Genomic DNA, 17,672 nt, shown 5'->3' with positions numbered 1-17,672 from the left:
GCGCCGAGTTACCGCCGCGGACCGCGCTGCGGGGCCGGTGCCTCTGGCCCGCCTGAGAGCGGCCCGCTCGTCTCCTCGGGCCTTACGGCGTCCAACGAGACGGCGTTACGGGGCACGCGGTTTTTCGAAATACGTAGCGGATTGTTCGCGTGGCCGGTCAGCGTAAGTGCAGACGGCACGGAGAAGGGGCGACCGTGGTTGAATTTATAATTTAATAATGAAGTGGTGGAGTCCCCATCCCTGGAGGTATTTAAGAGACGTGTCGATGAGGCGCTGAGGGACATGGTTTAGTGGGCATGGGGGTGTTGGGTTGACGGTTGGACTCGATGATCTTGGAGGTCTCTTCCAACCTTAATGATTCGATGATTCTATGAACCGCTGCGTACGCGTACACGTAGTCCTGTGCTATCACCCCACGGAGCTCACGCAGCGAGCTCCTCGGCGCGCGCCCGAGCTGTGTTTGAGCCAATGCTAAAGCTCAGATTTGCCTCGGGCCCGCATTTTGGGTGTACGCCTGCGCTCGGGTACAGGTGTAAGGTAAACTGGCAGGTGGAGAAGGAAGCTCGGGCTGGGTCCCTCGTGGCGTGAGCCACAGGCACGCGCCGCGCCATCGCTGCGAGTCCCGTCAGCTCTGTCTGGCGGCAGCATCTCGTTGCAGATAAGTTGCCCTTTCACGATACGCTCTCGGACCGCACGCTGCGAGGGGGGATGGGGGAGGCGGCTTATTTAAGCTGAGACCCTGCAAGAAGAGCATAGGTCCGCCAAATGGGCCGATGGCACGGACACAGGGACACGTATGAAAACTGTGCTGCGCTGTAGCCTGTGCTCTGGCATGTCTGAATGGTGGCATCCAGTGAGCAGTGTGGAAGTAGTCCTTCTCCCTCCCTAGTCCCCAGGGATTCCAGAAATGTCAAGCTGTTGTTTGTGCAAATGGCTCTTCTGGTTTTCTATTAAGAACAGAGGAAATATCTCAGTTATTTGACTAATCCAACAAAAAAATCAAAAGCGCTGTTTACATACTCAAAGCCTGCAGCTTGCCTCCAGTCCTTTGAATGCCCTGGGGGAAAGCTCAGACATCTGCACTGCCGGGTGAGTGATCCGCTGAGTGTTTCTGAGAGGTGGCTCAACTACGATCTTTAGAAGCATTTGTATTTAAGGGACACGTGACATAAGGCTTTTAAAATTTACACTCCCCCTAAAGTCAGTGGAAGAACTTTGGCCCAGTGCAGTGATTTACGCTCGTCTGTAGGATAGATGCCATCAATGTATATGCTGTGGGTTAATTTCACAGCCAGGACATTTACGAATGTCTGGCTTTTAACATTAAAGTTAAAATCCTGAGGAAGACATTAAAATCTACACAAAGACCCTAGGTGAATACACCAGTTTTCTATTATCCTTGACAACAGGCTTGAACAAACAGCCTCCCAGCTTAAATTCAGATCCAGACAAGAACTTCACTCCTTCCTTATGGCACAAACCAAATTTCCCAGTCCTAATACTGCTAGGCACTGGAGTTTGAAATTTGGGTGCGCACATTCCCAGCATTTAGACTTCAGCCTACCCAGAGGAAAAAAAATGGCTTAAGGGTTAAAACCGAGAGATGAAGCAATACCTGGGTCCACACTGGGATCAGTGCTGTTTGGGTGTGCCTGTCCTGGATCCTCAGTCTCCAAAGAGCAGCCCTTCTAGACCTTTCTGTTTCTTTTTGAGGTGATGAATCCTACTAAGGTGCTATAAAGAACGGTTGCCTCTAAGTGATCTTGTGTGGTGGCTGAAGAGTAATGATGTACTGAAGCAGAATCAGTCTGGTGGACAAGGGTGATGGGATCCCTTGTCTACAGGGGAAACTGCTGAGACTAAGGAATGAACACAGCATTAGGTGTAAATAGGATCTGAGGCAAAGTTACAGCTCTGACCACCTGGTCCCCATAAATCCTGGGATCCTGAGGACCCCAAGTCATCATCGAGATTCTATAAAGTTACTTTTTGTAATGACTTGGAATATATACCAGAGATCCAGGCAGCAACATGGATTTGCTAGTTGTAAATATATCAAGGATGCTGGGCCTGTCAAACGGTGAGATAACTGAAGAGTTTTCTCTGAAGCATAATCCCAATGGATCATGCAAATGAATCTAAGAATAAAAAAACCTGGAAAAGAGATGACTCAGAAGAGAGCTGGTAACCATTACAGGTTTATCAGAATGCAGATGACTCCATTAACATACCTCTTTTGTTTGCTCGAGGTATTGATTCAACCACCATGTGATCTTTGGAGGCCCACCTAGTTTATGATGCCTCTCATCAGCCAAAAAAAACACTGACCTTATCACAATGACAGAAACTTCCAGGTAGGTATAAGCGTTGAGAAAACACATCTGTGGTACCTGATAACATCAACACTACCACAATTGGCCGTAAGGACCCCTTTGCTAAGACTTCCAGCTCAACACAACGGTGACACACTGCAAATAGGTAAGGATTCACATAAGCACACATACATACGCAGTGAAATGGGCCAAATATTCTCATTTACACACATATATAAGCTACCAATGCACAAAGGCAGGACTACTAGCCTTATGTACTCACACACACAGGGCCCTATTACACATACATACACATAGTTCGACGGGGCTTGGCCAAGCGTTTTCCCACATGCCCAAAGAAAAAAGCTCCCCCCCGCCATCAAAATAGTTTGAGCCCCAGTCTTATGCCCGCAGTCCCACGGAGGCAAAGCAGCCCTTCTCACAGTGCACGAACGCGCACAAACACAGCAGTTTGTGGAGAGATACGCAGTGGCAGAAGGTTATTTCTAGCCCACCAGCAAACTTGGGAAAACGGCTCCTAACCATCAAATGGTTTGTATAGCCTGGGGAGGTGCCAGGCAGTCCTTTACAGCGTGGAAACAAGAAGCTTGACCTGGGTGACAGAAGAAAATCTGCTTCAAGCAGGGGGCAGAGGAAAGGAAGGAGAAATCGGCTTTCCTGGGCAACAATGGATGGGGTGACTGTGACGTGGGGGGCAGAGGAAGAAGGTGAGATGTTCAAGTAGGAAAGGTATTGGTCAGCCGTTTGAGGGGCACAAAGACGTGGGGGAAGCTGATCCTGACAGGATCTGACAGGCCAGAGTTGTGCAAGCTGTATGAAAGAGGATGGGAAGTTGCTATGGCAAGGGTGGCTGAGGAGAGAAGCAGCTGGGCCTTTGGGCACAAAGAAGGAGGGAAAAATCAGTTTAAGTAACTGGAGCATATAGGGTCCTTCAGAGTGTGAACATGGGGTGGGCGTCCTTTCCCTCGGTTTGTTTTAGCCTGCTGCTGTTCCTTTGCTCTTCCCCTGCCCTTACGCTGTGCGCATTGAAGAATCTCTTGCAGCTGTCGGTTGGTAACTGGGCAGTGGGCTTTTCTGTAAGGCAAAGGGCCAGGCAGGAGCAGGAGCAGCTGCCAGGCAGGAGGGAAGCGCCAGGGCCCTTGTCTTGGGTGGCAGCCCGTGCAGGGGGGCGTGCGGGAGGCGTAAGCTCAAGACAGCCACTCATCAAACAGCTTCCCAGAAAACCCTCTGGGCAAGGGTTTCTAGCAGGGCTGCCTGTGATCTGAGACCCGGGGAAGGATGTGTCCAGAGCTGCGCGGTTTTTAAACACGGCCATTTGGAGTCGGTTCACTGGCTGGCATGGCAGGGTTACCCACGCAGGAGGGAGGTCATGTTACAGTTCTCAACGTTAAAGCTGCAGGGCCTGATTTCCACTTTCTCTGTTTCCGTGTGGGCTAGGCTGAGGTAGGACGTTTGAAGGTCAGCAAACTTTATACTGTTTATAACTTTGGTCTAATATATGCTTTGCATCCTATGGCCCCATACAAAAGCAAAGATGGGCAGCAACAGAAAATAGCCATAAGGGCAGACTGCAGACCAGCACCTCCCTGTCTGCCCCCTGGGTGAGATTTTCCAGGCCTATGATGACTTCTTTAAATACTTAACTCTTACAGAAGCATCTGCTTTCTCTTTACACCCCTTGGTACTGCCAGAGAAACGTGCAGCAGCCATTGAAGTTTGGTACTTGAGCTCTCGTAATTCATGTGGAAGCAATTTAGGAGATGGCTGACTGTGGGCAGCAGAACTGACGGTTGACTCCTCAGTCATCGCATCCTCAGCCCAGCATAGCAATCGAAATGTTTGCACATTTCAGTTAAATTTAATACACTGCAGCAGCTAATGGAGGTTTCTTAGGCAATTACCAAGACTGTCTACCTATGAACACTTTTCTGCTTAGTTCTCTATTTGCTGTAGGGTATGAGACCGCATATCCCAATTTCTCCCCACTAAGAATGTTTAGGAACAAGTCACAAGCTATTGAGAGTTTATATAATGTCAGTAAAGTAGCCACAGGCTATTTATGGACACCACTGCTTCTAAAGAATACTAATTAAAGGGGAGGACTCTACCGTAACATAACACCATACTGGTTGGAATCAATATTTTGATTAAAACTGTCCCTTTTCACCTTACTGCTCATCTACACTAAAGGCACTTCTGAACGTGAAGATATGTCCGCAGAGCCCTCTGGTGGAAGGACCGTCTAGGAGCACAGAAAGGTGTTTTTTATTTCATCGGGCCACCATTATCAGCTTCTGAAATTTGACATCGTTAAGGTGACAAAAGTGCTCTTCCATCACCAAATCCGAGGTTAACAGGGCCTTTGCTAGCTAGCCTAGCTAGGTGATCAACAGCTTATGGTTTTCCATTTTACTAGGTGACCAATTCTCTTAGTGAAATTTACTGTTTACCCTATTTACCATGGCCAGCCGCATAGTAGAAGCAGTAGAAGACACTAAACTAATTGTCTTGCCAAGCTCACTAAGGAGTCTGTCAGACGTGATTCCAGCTGGGTGTCTTGACTGGGCAGCCTGAATGTGCTCCAAGCTGCATGAGAAGCCTGTTTGCCTGGGGACCACTGTCGCGCCGACAGAGCAGCAACAGGTTACTAGCTCCAGACATTTATGCCACCTGCTTCTGCATTGGCTAGAAATTTATTCCTGGAGCATAGTTCAGCCTAGTTTGTACAGGTGTGCCAGAGGACATTGCATACCTTCACTGGAGCAATGCATAAGCTAAATTTGCCCATCGTTCCTTAGCCTGTGATGGTTGTCTACCTTCTAGGCTAAAGGATACTTGCAGCCATGCTTGCCTCTACCTCTCATTCCCCAGCAGAGAGCACTGTAAGAGCAATGTTAGAAGCACAGCCACCTTAGAGCAGCGAGGAGTTAGGCATATAAGGTTTGATCTTTAACAGATCCTGTGCATGTTCTCCCACTGCACCTCCAGTTTTGCCTATATATGCCTATCATCCCCCCGGACACTTTGAAGGTACTCTGTCTTGTGGCTCCTGTTCCTCTTCATGAAACGCGTCTCAAAGGGGAGATCAGTTCTAAAAAGCTCAGGCATCGAGGACTTTTTCTGAAGCCCTGGAAAACAAAGCCATTGGCACTGTTTGAGCGCCTCGCTTGTTTGAGCCAGACGGCAAAAGTATTACCTGCTTCCTGGCTATCATCACCTTTACTTTCATTTTCTTCAGCGAGGTGGAATGAGGGGGTACGTTTGCTTGTATCTGCTTGCCTCAACAGCTGTACAGATGGTCTGCGCAGTGGGCTGCCTCTCCTTCCCCATCATAATTTTCCAGTATTTATCTGAAATTGGGGAAGATATTGATTATCCAGTCTCCCACACTGCTTCACATGCCCAGTGGGATATTGTTAGAAAGTCAATCTCTTTCTTGCTTCAGCCATCCATTGAATTTGAGCTCTTGGGGTACCTCACACTACGATGTGTCTGCTCTTCCATCACACTGTGCACTTCACCTATAGGAGGTGAAAGAAAGGGCGCTGCAGAGTGTAGGTGTTCAGTCCAGGAGATGCGGCTACGGGCAGGGAAATCAAAGAGGAAGACAGGGTTTGTGGTTATGCTACGAGCATATCAAAGCACCAGGAGAGTGGGCCACATCTGGGAAAGCACTATGTTCCAGACACTGTTTTTACAGCATGTTACAGCATAGGGAATTTCATGAAGATAAATGTGCACAGAAGCATTGTGGCCTCCACAGATCAGACACCACAGGAGCCACATCAGGGGAAGTTCCTAAATTACTCTCTTGCCAGTACAGCATGAACCCAACCAGGAAAGGGTTGAGCTGGCTATTCTTGGGACTTGTTTTGTCTGGTGGCTTCCTACAAACTGGAGCAAGGACTCACCAACTTATTCCACATCATTAGCAGCTGGCAGCTTCCCAACCATTACCAGCGTAGTCTGGATTTCACCCAGCAACTTTGAGATGAAAGACATTGCAGCACCACTGCACTCACTGTTTTAGGTCCCAGTCCAGCTCCCACTGAAGTCAGTTACTCTTTTTCCACTGAGTGCAGCTGGAGCTGGGTCTGACATTTCTGTAACGGTTCTGTCTCAAGTCCTCAGCTAGCTGAAATATTGGTAAAATAGTCCTACACAACAGATAGATGCCTGCAACTCAGCTATTTTCTGGCATTCAAATTAAAACCAGCCACACAGTCAAGCAAGAGCATGAGGAATTATGTTTCTTTCCTGAAAATGCGGAAGGTCTGAACTTAGAGCAGCCAAAGCACCTGGTGAAAGGAGTCTAGAAGCCTGCATTAAGCGGGTGTCTGTCAGGAGGCTGATACGTATGTGAAGCTCTGTTCTCTTTTCCAAAGTGCATCCCTGCCAGGAGCACCATCAAAGAAATCTCTCTGGTGGTAATGGAGATACTGATAGCACTCGGCTGCCCTAAGAATGGCTGAGGTCATTGCTCATGTTTTGGGGGAGCCTTGGGAGAAGTGTATGTCTAAAAAGGTATCCAAAGTCCGTGGGTGTAGAAGCATGCAGGACATATATGTATTTTTACGGACATAGTGAGGGGACACCTCACCTGGCTATTCTGTCAGCAAAATTTTGTTGAGGGTACTTTGGGTGATTTAATGAACATCCTAAAGGCTGTAACGTATACACACATAATTTGAATTCCTTCTATCTGTCTCATTCTGCAGTGAGCGATTATCTACTCCTCCTGTTTTACATGTGGAAAGCTGGAGCACAAAGACGGCAGGCACAAAATGAACAAGCAGAGATGAGGTCAGGGCAGAGACTGCCTTGCCCAAAGGTCAGCACTTGTCTGTCGTAACACGTACTGCCTCCCAGTCAGCTGTGCTCAGATGCTACAGATGGAGAGCCTGGTTTGTTACAAGACTTGGCCACCGTTACTAAACATCTTGTCATTGCTAAAATGGGCTTAGTTCCACTGTCAGGGCCAAGACACCGATAGCTACCATTTTAAATACTGTGTCATGCAACCACTGCAGGGCTGACCCAACACCGGGAGAAGCAGACTGTCAGCACAGGAACAAGAAGGGCATTCAAGGGAATGAGAAACTGGGTGAAATTAAAACTGGCAAAAGAAAATTATATTTTCCACACTGACATGGAACTGGATTCAGGAGCTTGTGGTAAGGGGATGCCACTGAGGCCAAGAATTTACAGTCTTGGTTTTTCGCTCTAGAAGAATAGGAGGTGCAATCAGTCAGAACGAGTGACTGAGAGCCCTGCGAGTCCTTGGTTATTGGGAGACTGTTAGAAGACTGCCTGTGTACAGCCTGGCTCAGTGCTGACTGGGAGATATGCCAGCCATTGACTGTGGGAAGAGCAGCTCTGCTTCTGCTATGAACATCAGAAAATCCTGGTCACTTGTAGTTAATGTTTACGCTGTGGGCAAGGATGACCTGTAGCATAATGCTGAGACACCTCAGTAGTTTTCCCTCTAAAGGACACTTGAAACTCCTGGGGGTCTGTGAGGAATACCAGGAGCCCGTGAGAGCCTTTTCCCAAGAGCCAGCATTACTGAAGTGCAGTGGGTGCGCAGAGTTCCTCCACCCTTGGCAGTTCAGTGCAAACATAGCCTATATAGCCAAATATAGGCAGAAAGAATCCTGATTTCTGGAGAATGAAAAGGGGAGCAATGGAAAAGAGTAGCAGCATCCCTCTCCGAGAACCCAATCCCCTCCATCCCCATAGCAAGCTTCTCTGTGGGCAAGACTAGGATTAATAGGAAACATATGGGAGGAGAGACTGGGCTCCAGGGCTCCAGGAGGAGCAGCTGAAGCACTAGGGAGCTACCTGGACCCCATTCAGGAGTGAGCTCGGGGATCAAACATCTCATGAATGGGGAGTGGGCTGGGTGGGGAACTTAAAAGGTACAGGCTCCAGTTTGGTGCTTCCCACCCTCCCAGGGCAACATGCCAGTCTGAGAGGAACATTCCAGTTCCAGCACAGCGAAGCGTGAGAGTCACTAACCATACCCTGCATCTTCCACGCAACATCTCTTTCACTCTTTCCCTCCCTAACCTAATTAAATTGTTAGAACTAGACTCATAATAAGCCATTAACGTTCCAGTGTGCTAGTCCATTCTGTTCTCAAGCTCTGAAGCATTAAGGTGCTTCCATGAAGCTACATCTGCAAGCAATGGACTGATAGCAAAATCAAATGCCTTTCAACTTTGGTGGAGCTGAAGGCTAAATTCAGAGGCTATAGCTCAAACCTTCTATGGAATTTGGTGGAGGCAGATTCCCCTGCCTCACTGAGAACACAGCCAGGGCTCTCCACTGTTTTACAGTGTGTATGTACAAATAAACCCTTATCCTCCTTTCTGCTCCATCTTTCTTTCACCCTCTTTCCTTCTCTTTGGATTTTCTTCCTTTTGCCCATCCCAAGAACAAAGCAACCATTATCAAATCCCATCACTCTACACTTAAATAAGATCCAGCTAAATATCTGACTTAACAGGCAAGGGGTAGCTGTAGAAGAGCAACTGAACAGAGTAAAGGTGTCTGTCCTGGATACCAAAGAACTGGTCTGAAGTATCAAGGACAGAGCCGTAGACGATGCAAACCAACGGTGCAGTTACACTGTCTCATACACCAACTACGAATCTTGTCTTTGGGTGAAAGAGGGGGAAAATGGCCACAACCAGAATCACTGAATAACAATATCCCCAAAGCTGGAGAGAGTTTGTATCTACATCCAGCCTTCACACTTCATGCCTTTTTCCACAAGGAGTGCAAACACAAATTGTGGACTCAACCGCCTTTGGACTGAATTTCGTAGGCTTGCTTTGTGGAAAAATGGCAGCTTGTTGTACCAGTTTTCTCTGAGCCACACTGACGTCCTTTTGTTACTAGCACCTCTTTGGCCAAGCTTCTCTTCCCCTGGGGAGTCCAGAGGCTCTGGCAATCACACTGCTTCCTCAGTATGTCCTCATCTCAGTGCGTGAAAGCCAGGGAAGTGTGAGAATGCTGCAATGCATATACAGACAATGCACCCAGTGCCATTTTCAGCTGTAAATTCACAGGAATACCTCAATTCACTGTCCTTTTGGTTAGAAAAGCGCTGACATCAGACAGTGTGCTCTGGGCCTGTATAATGACTTGGGGGCTCAGAAAACGTGTGCCATTCCTGATCTCCCACTGACTTTCTAGAAACCTGGAACAATTCCCTGCATGTTGTCTACTCAGGGTGTGATCTCTTTGGAGCAGGTGCTGAATCTCTCCAGACTTTAGCAAGAGGGGACATTGGTCCTTGCTGGGGTCTTAAGACAATGCTATAATGCAAGAGAACAATGTAATTGTTACACAGAAGAATTGGAGTCGCTTCCTATTTAAATCATAATATCATGGTGATGGGCTGCTCCACCTACAGGCTCTTGTCACCCTCCAACTGGAATTACAGCAGTAACGAAGGGAAAATTTTCAATGTGACAGTGATCTGAGTATCTTTGTTCCCCATGTTTGTGCTTCTCTGCAGTTTAACTAACAAAATACCTGCAAGAATGAAATGAAATATCCTTCATCTCAACAATACCTCTTACCACCCTGGATTTGCACATCATCACTTGATTCAATCTTTCCCTTAAAAATAAAGAGGAGGGTTTTTTTTATAAGAGGAAAAGATTAATTTAAGTAAGGGTGGAATGCACAGAGGAGATGAGCTCAGTTACCAAACACTCTGCTGTTTTATTAGCTAACATGAGCATAAAGTGCTTAGTAAAATGGCTGCCCATTCCATCAGATTTATTACCTTCCACATGTGCTTTTTTATTATCATTAGCTTAGCTTTAAACAATCCTTTCCAACCTTTCCTGTCTCTTTATTTTTGCTGTCCTCACTCCAGAATTAAGTAACGAGGTTGTAACCAAGCATTTTCCATGCCTTACCATACAAGGTTCATTGGGTTATTCCAGGACTACTTCCTTTACCTCATCCCTGACATCCCGATTCTGCCATGAAGCCTGTGCACAGACCTCCTGAAATTAATGAGGCTCTAGCTGCAACATTACAGCTCTGCGTGACCTCCAGATTTACCTCAGTAAACCTTTCTGTCCAACATGGCTTTAAGAAGACTTGGTCTAATAGCCCAAGATTAGGATTAAGTTTTATAGAAACAAGAGCAATAATTGCTACAATTTGAACGTATTTTTTCCTGGGTTTGTTTTTTATTCAGTGGATGAGGATTTTCATTTAAATATGCTCTGTAATGTTACAATCTGGATACAAGAGCAATGAGCCAACATGGATCTTGCAATACAGCAGTAAACCCCACAAGGACCGAGTGTCCTATTGTTACAGCTTTATCAGCCCTGCCTCTTTTTCTATACATTTGACACTGTTGATCACCAGATCCTTCCAGAAAGCCCACCTCCCCCCTCCAAGAACTCCAGAATAAGCTGCAATGCCCTGAAATATCTCAGGATTTCTTCCGGGACCAAATCCCGACCCAAGGATCTTTCAAAGCTCAGTCCTTTCCCTTTTTCCTGATGCTGAAGGGCTGCCTCAGTGTCGTTGCTGCAATGCGCTTCCTCGGTCACATCAAGTCCACTTAGTGATATTTACACAGGCAACCTTTTAAGCTGCGGATCCTGTATGAGCTGTGTTCATTTCACTGGCAATCAGGACTCCTTGTGAGATGGGACTCTACGCTCACTGTCTGTCAGAGGTTGCACTGTTGTGTGTGGTGCATGCAAGACCTGGAGCTTTTGCTCTGCTGGGGCCACCAGCCTGGAATGTGCTTCCTCCTGAAATGTGTCCCACTGGCTCTCTTTCTACTTTCAAGGAGCTCTTTTACATTTGCTCAATTGTCTGTATGAGTATGTTGTGTGTTTTAATCGCAACCATGGCTATTTTATTGCTCTTTTAGTGACTTTGTCATTTTATCTCTTTGTAATTTTATTGTGGGGCTAGGCTGGTTTTACTTAATGAGAAATGGTTTCATGAATGCTCTGCAGCTTCCCACTCTCTTCCCAACCTGTATACTTTTGCAGAAGGATGGTTATTTATAAAGAAAATGGTGTGCACGGTTATTATGACTCCACGTTTCAGCACAGCTTTGGAAGAGCTGGTGAACCAGCACAGAGTGAAGTCCCCACAGCACGAAGACATCACCTGGCTCCATGTTTCATTTCCCATAAGCCAGAATAAACGGCACGGTAACAGAAAGGGTGGGCTAGCCATTGACCACAGGCATTCTGTAGGTAAATTTATGCTGCAACTGCAGAGGGCCCGGATCCAGCCTGCTCTGCCTCTCTCCTGCAAGTGATGAAGAAAAGAGCAAGAGAAGGAGGAAGGAAATTAACACAACAGAGAACTTGAAATAAAAGTGGTTTATATCATCCCCTGTAAAACAACCCATAAATCCCTGCCCTCCTGCTCCACCTCTCAGATGTTTTTCATTTGGCTGGCTAGCTGAAAAACAGAGAAGTGTAGGGTACAAAGCACATATTCTTGGTGGGAGAGGCTCCCCCCTTCCCCACACACTTGCTACTCATTTTTCCTTGTCCCTATGCCTACAGCACGGCATTCTCTTCTGGTGAGTAATCAAAACATGGAGGAATTCAGCATCTGTCTACCATTTGCATAGCTCTAATTCCTCCCACTCAGGGATCTCTGCCCCTCTACCAGCATCCTCAGTGTCTTTGCTCAGTGCAGGGGAAAGGCACCCACTTGGGCAGAACTGCTGGGACTTGTCAGCCACCAGCATAAACCCGCAGGTGACTGGAACACTGGACCACCAGGAAGGTCCCCGGGCATACAGATCTGTCACTCAGTGATGGCACAGAAGGTCACTACAGACAGCTGCCTACAGCAACCCAGAAGGGTTTAGGCAGGGTCTTCCACATACCACCCCTACACTCAGAGAACTCACAGCTCTCCAGAGCCATTCATCCCCCTGGATGATGCAGCAGCCACTAAGGTTTTCTGAAGACAGCAACAGAGAATTTATTTCTGTCCTGGAATTCACTGACTCATTTAAGTAGCTTTTCTGAATAGTAAGTCTCTAATGCCTGAGCATAACCTAAACATCCAAAGTGCTGTATAAAGGCTGTTAATTACTTTCAGTAGAGCTGGATAAACAGAAATGCTAATGCTTCAATTCCAGCATTTACAGCTATGAGAGCCTTGCCATTGGAGAGAAACTGCAGCTCAAGAAATTTAGATCCACATTCTCCATGGAGTTAGAGGTCCAGTGTCCTCTGAAGCTCTCAGGAGTTGCAATGCTGTCAGTGCTAGCACAGACGCTAGCATGGAGGCTTTCTCTGCTAACAAGAGAAATCACAGAGAGCAACTAACTTCCAAGATCAGCTAGGTTTCATTGCTCTCCTCCCATCTCCACCCCCAAGCACTCCTCACCAGAAAGAATGACCTGGTGTAATTCCAGGAGCCGACCAAACAGCGAGGGAGTGAAAACGCCTGCCTGACTCGCACAGAAACGTAGTCGCTGTTTTTTTTTTTAATGAGATCTTGTAGGACAAGCTCCAGGCAGACGCCAAGAACATCTTGTTCAGAAGCAAAGATTTGGAGCAGGTTTATTCCCAGTGTCCTCTCCCTCACTGGGTGGGGACTTACACCAGCTGATACCCATTTTCTCCAACCAGCTGGTGAGATACACTGTCAGTCCTGGACTGTGTCAGACTTCAGTTCCAGCCCTTCTGGGAGGAGAGTTGGGTTTTGTTACCATGGCAGTCTGGCATGCAGCTAACCTGGTAGTGACTCTGTGTGTGTATGAGAGCCACTCAGACAAATACGGTTCAGACCAAGGTTGCATGCGGGTGGAGGGAATGTACTTTAACAGCTCACTGTACAATGGCTTTTGCATTTTCCACTTCTCCCAGTGCTGCTGGGCCTCGTTCTGGCTTTGGCACTGATATCCAAACCAAACCATCTATCCACTACACCGTGTAAGCTGCCATCCTAACACCCAGCTTTTGCTGGCCTAGCGAGTAGCCTGCTGGTGCTTCCCCTCAAAACCACTTACACATTTGCTAACTTTAGACCTTGCCATAAATGGATTCAACACACGGATCTGCTGGCAAACTGGGGAGCCCTCTAGGCTCTTCTTGGAATTCATGCCAGTCACCTCCAAGAGCGGTCCTTCAGCCCATGCTCTGTTTTCTAACGTGGATTGGCTTGGCCAGCATGAGGCAAATGTTGGATGGGCCCTAAATGCCACTGCAGCTGTGACACCTTTTTATCCGATCCTCAGGATTCCACTGCAGTTTTAATCCCATTGTCAAGACCTGCACAGTTCACAGTCTAAGGGGATAAGGCAGGTAAAAGAAGGAGAACTGTTCCTATTTTATGGATGTGTAGAGATGCCTGCGGGAGTTGGCATGACTGCAGGGTATGCCAGTGTGTGATCTTATCGTATGTCGGCTACTGTAAGAACCGTGCCCATTGCTAACCTGTGACGCCGTGGCAAATGACATCATTTGATGTAGTTCACACTTCTTTGTCATCTCTGACTGAAACAATGAGGAAAGGCAAAGGATGAGAATGAGTTAAGAGGGAAGGGGAAGCAGCATAAGCAGATTTTTAAAAAATACATTAGTCACTGCATTCAAGGCAAACGGCAGGCTGTTGATATATCCCACCCAAAGGGGACTGAAAAAGTGACCTCATGCTGCTTGTCAAATATAATCCCATCCCTCCCATGACTACCTAACGCTACAGCTCCATCTGTCTGGAAGCGAGTCCCCACTGCACCAGGGCCAGCTTTACCATAGAGACAGAACAGTGCTAGTAATTTTTAATGACTGTGTATTATACAACCTACCCTGGTCAAGGCATTTTCCAGTAAATCTAGGAGCAGCAAACAAATACTAAGTCCTGCACTGTAACATGTACGTGATGCAGAATGGTTGTGTGCTTATGTACAAGTTTATGTCGTGCTATACACACTGTGCAAAAACCCTTAATTCGTCTTGATATCGCTATTGTCCCTAAAGACCGAGTCACGGACCTGGATCCTCAGTGTGCTAGGTGCTGTGCAACCAGGCAAATAGGAGGATCTCTGCTTCAGTTTTGTTGTTCGGTTTGTGCGTAATGCCCTTAGGTAACGCAATCCAGACGGGCAGGGCAAATTGCAGCAACCATCCCAGCAGTAGCTGATGCGTCCTGTGCATCTGATGAACTGTGCAAGGACTGACCACAGATTATCACTTGGGCAGGGAGGGTAGAGCTGCAGAAAGTCTCGGTCCCTCTTATCTAGGAGCACAGGCAGAGAAGATAAGGAACAAAGTCTGCCACTTTCTCCACAGCTGCTCTTTCCTTCCTCCCTCACATTTCTGAGGCATCTAAAAATCCAGGGACAGCTGTCTGCTTCCCATTCAAGCCAAACTTTTGTCACAGCAAAGCAGGATGCAAGTCATGGCTGAGCCATGCTCATAGTACCCGGGCTACTTCCATGCAGAACAAGGTCTGACCCAGCTCCTAGCACACATACCCATATACCCAGCCACAGTACTGGACCGACATTGGCAGACTTGCAACCTGCCCTAGTGCTTTCTATTTCTTTTGCTGTTAGTTTCAAGGATGAACCCCAAAAGTAACCTATTATTGACTAAAGTCTAGCAAAGCTCTTGGGTGCAAGGGACCCTGATTGCTTCACAGAGACTGTAAGGAGTGTGCCAAGAGGCTGTATTGCCTCGAGGATCCTTCGGAAGCAGTCTGTGCGTAAATCTTTCCCCCTGGATGTGTTCCATCGAGCCATCCAGAGTCTCGTTAAAGCCACAGACAACACAGAGAGGTGGCAGGCAGTAGCAGGTGGCTGGATATGATGACGCAGGAGGCCACCTGAAAGGACCAGGACACCACAGTGCCTCAGCCTCGGTATAGTTTGTCAAGAGCTCTGAGCACAGCTTGAGCTTCAGCCAATTTGGCTTGCACAAGCAGCTTTTCACTGAGGATTTTATGGGGCTCCCTGGGACCACGGGCAGTGGCAGCCCCTCTCTGCCCCCCCCCATCACCCTGACGCTAAGTTATTTTACAATTATTATCTGAAGTCAGTGTTTAGCTGTTGCCCAGGTAACAGCTCAAACATGCCTCACCTCATGGCCTCCCTGCAGCTTCGCATGGCTGCTGGAGAGCTGGGAAGCAGACTTAGTGCCAGGCGCTGAGGAAATGAGCTCTGCAGCCTCCCCAGGACATCCCAGAATATTGGAGAGCTTGGAGGAGAAACATCCCCAGCCAGATTCCTGGGCAGGCACCTCATTCAGCACACAGCGCCTGACAGAAAATCCACAGCATCCCCCCCACCCCTCACACCCTTCCGTTTCTCCAAATACATGCAAACCCACGAGGCAGGTGCAGTCCAGCTCGCACCACTCCCATTGGTACCTCTCCCCTACCTGCAAAGGCAGGCCCCACGACACATCCTCTAGGAAGTATGTCTCCTCTGACACACGCTAGGAGTACTTACAGCCAAATATATAATCCTGCAGTACATACTCTGTCCTCCTGAGCCACAGCCTGAACGGAGATACATGAACTCAACACACACAGCCTTTCAGTCCCTGCAAGGGGTTAAGGAGCTGGAATGAAGGCTGTGGCAGGCACTCAGCAATGCTGTACTGCTAACGCAGGCAACTCACTCACTGAAGTCACAAGGAATATCGTCTGCGTAAAGCACATAGTATCAAGCCTCGTGTCCCCGCTACAGCCTTCGTATCAAATGTGCTCACCTCCCAAGTCAAAACGCAGTTCTTGCAGTGGTGAGGCTCAATCTGCTATCAGGAAACAAAATAAACACACCTGCATGTTGCTTGGTATACCATGACCAAAATGAGGGTGCTGCCAAGGGGCAAACGGGACTGGTAGTGATGGTGCCTTCCATGTATTTCTGGCCCAATGCACAAGGAAACAAACAGCAAGTCAGGTTACAAGCAATGACATGTAGGAGGCAAGTGTTGTGCCCCTAGTGCTGCAGGTCATTACTGGAGTGGGGGTCAGGGGACATGTCAAACAGGGAAACCATAGCCATTTAGCAATTTCAATTCCTCTGTGCCCATAAATCTGCAGAGGGATCTTTTTTTAAATCTCTGTTGGCAGCAGTTGCACTCTAGCTCACACTTCAGCTGGTGTCTGCAAACAGACGTGCTTCCTGCCCAAGTATGTTGTTCAAGTTCAGTTAGGGGCTTGCTGGGTACTTTCAGCACCCCAAAAAACTTTCTTTTTCTTTCTTCTCCTATTCCTCCTTGTCTGCACCCCAAGTCAAGAAGTGAGGGATCAGTCCTTGAGCAACTCGGAACATACGTCTTTGGCACCCTACTTTGGCACTGTGAGGTTACAGGGCAGCCGTACCAGATCAGGATTTGCCACCCAGCCACATTGAGACCTGCATCTTTAAGTGTGGTAGCACTTCTGCAACAGATCATGTCTGATATGGGCCAGATCTCACATCTTCTAGGCATCAAAAGCACCTGTCAGGTATTCTGGAGAAAAGTACACAGGAATCCAAGGTGACACCTTTTGTACTGAATGGGCGGAAATCTTTCCCCGGCAGAAATAGTCACTGCTTGGATGCTTGCTCCCAGTCAGGCACTGGCAAAGCAATCCTTGGGAGTTCTTCGATAGTTTTAAATACGGTGAGATGATGGTGGGGTTCCAAAGTATATCTTCCTGAACGGTTGCTCAATTCCTTTTACTGTCCCCCTGCTGGGAGCCTTGATATGAGAGAATGTTTAACTCCCTGAATGGGAGCAGTTTTCAGATTACTGAAGAGCTGAGTGAGTTTTGCCAGTACAACTGCAATCAGTTTTTCTTTGCTTTTTAAGACTAACCTCCAAGCGGTCACGCAAGCTGTGTGGGCACTAGCAGAGTGCTGGGAGCAAAGGGCCAGTATCCCCTGCAATTTTCCATGAAAGAGGAGATTTCTCATGCACGTCTTTTGTTCCCCTTTGAAAGCAAGGGAAGCATTGAGTCAAGACCTCTGTAATCCTTGCAGCTCAACAACACAAGAAAAGCTGAAGTCGTCAGAAAACAAGTGCTGGGGCCAGAAAGTAATCGAGTCCTGCACAAGCTTGTCTATGCGTCATGGCAGAGACAGAATCTGCCCGTTTCCTCCCGTTGATAGCCAAATGACCACCCCTCACGGCCGAAGTGGCTCCCCCCCCGCAGCCAGCCGTTTCCCCGTGAGCATCGCTGGAGGCAAGACTGCTTCCGAGCTGGGAGGGCTTCGCCGTGGTGCACGGGAGGTCCCAGAGAAGGCTGACGGCCGGCATCACCCCGACCTCGTTCAGCTGGAGGGGGCGATGCCAGGAGCGGCAGGGCCGGGGGGGGGGGGGGGGG

The sequence above is a fragment of the Pygoscelis adeliae genome, unplaced genomic scaffold, assembly GCF_000699105.1.
Source record: "Pygoscelis adeliae isolate BGI_AS28 unplaced genomic scaffold, ASM69910v1 Scaffold36, whole genome shotgun sequence".
Classification (NCBI taxonomy): domain Eukaryota; kingdom Metazoa; phylum Chordata; class Aves; order Sphenisciformes; family Spheniscidae; genus Pygoscelis; species Pygoscelis adeliae.
Note: the sequence above shows the minus strand (reverse complement) of the source record.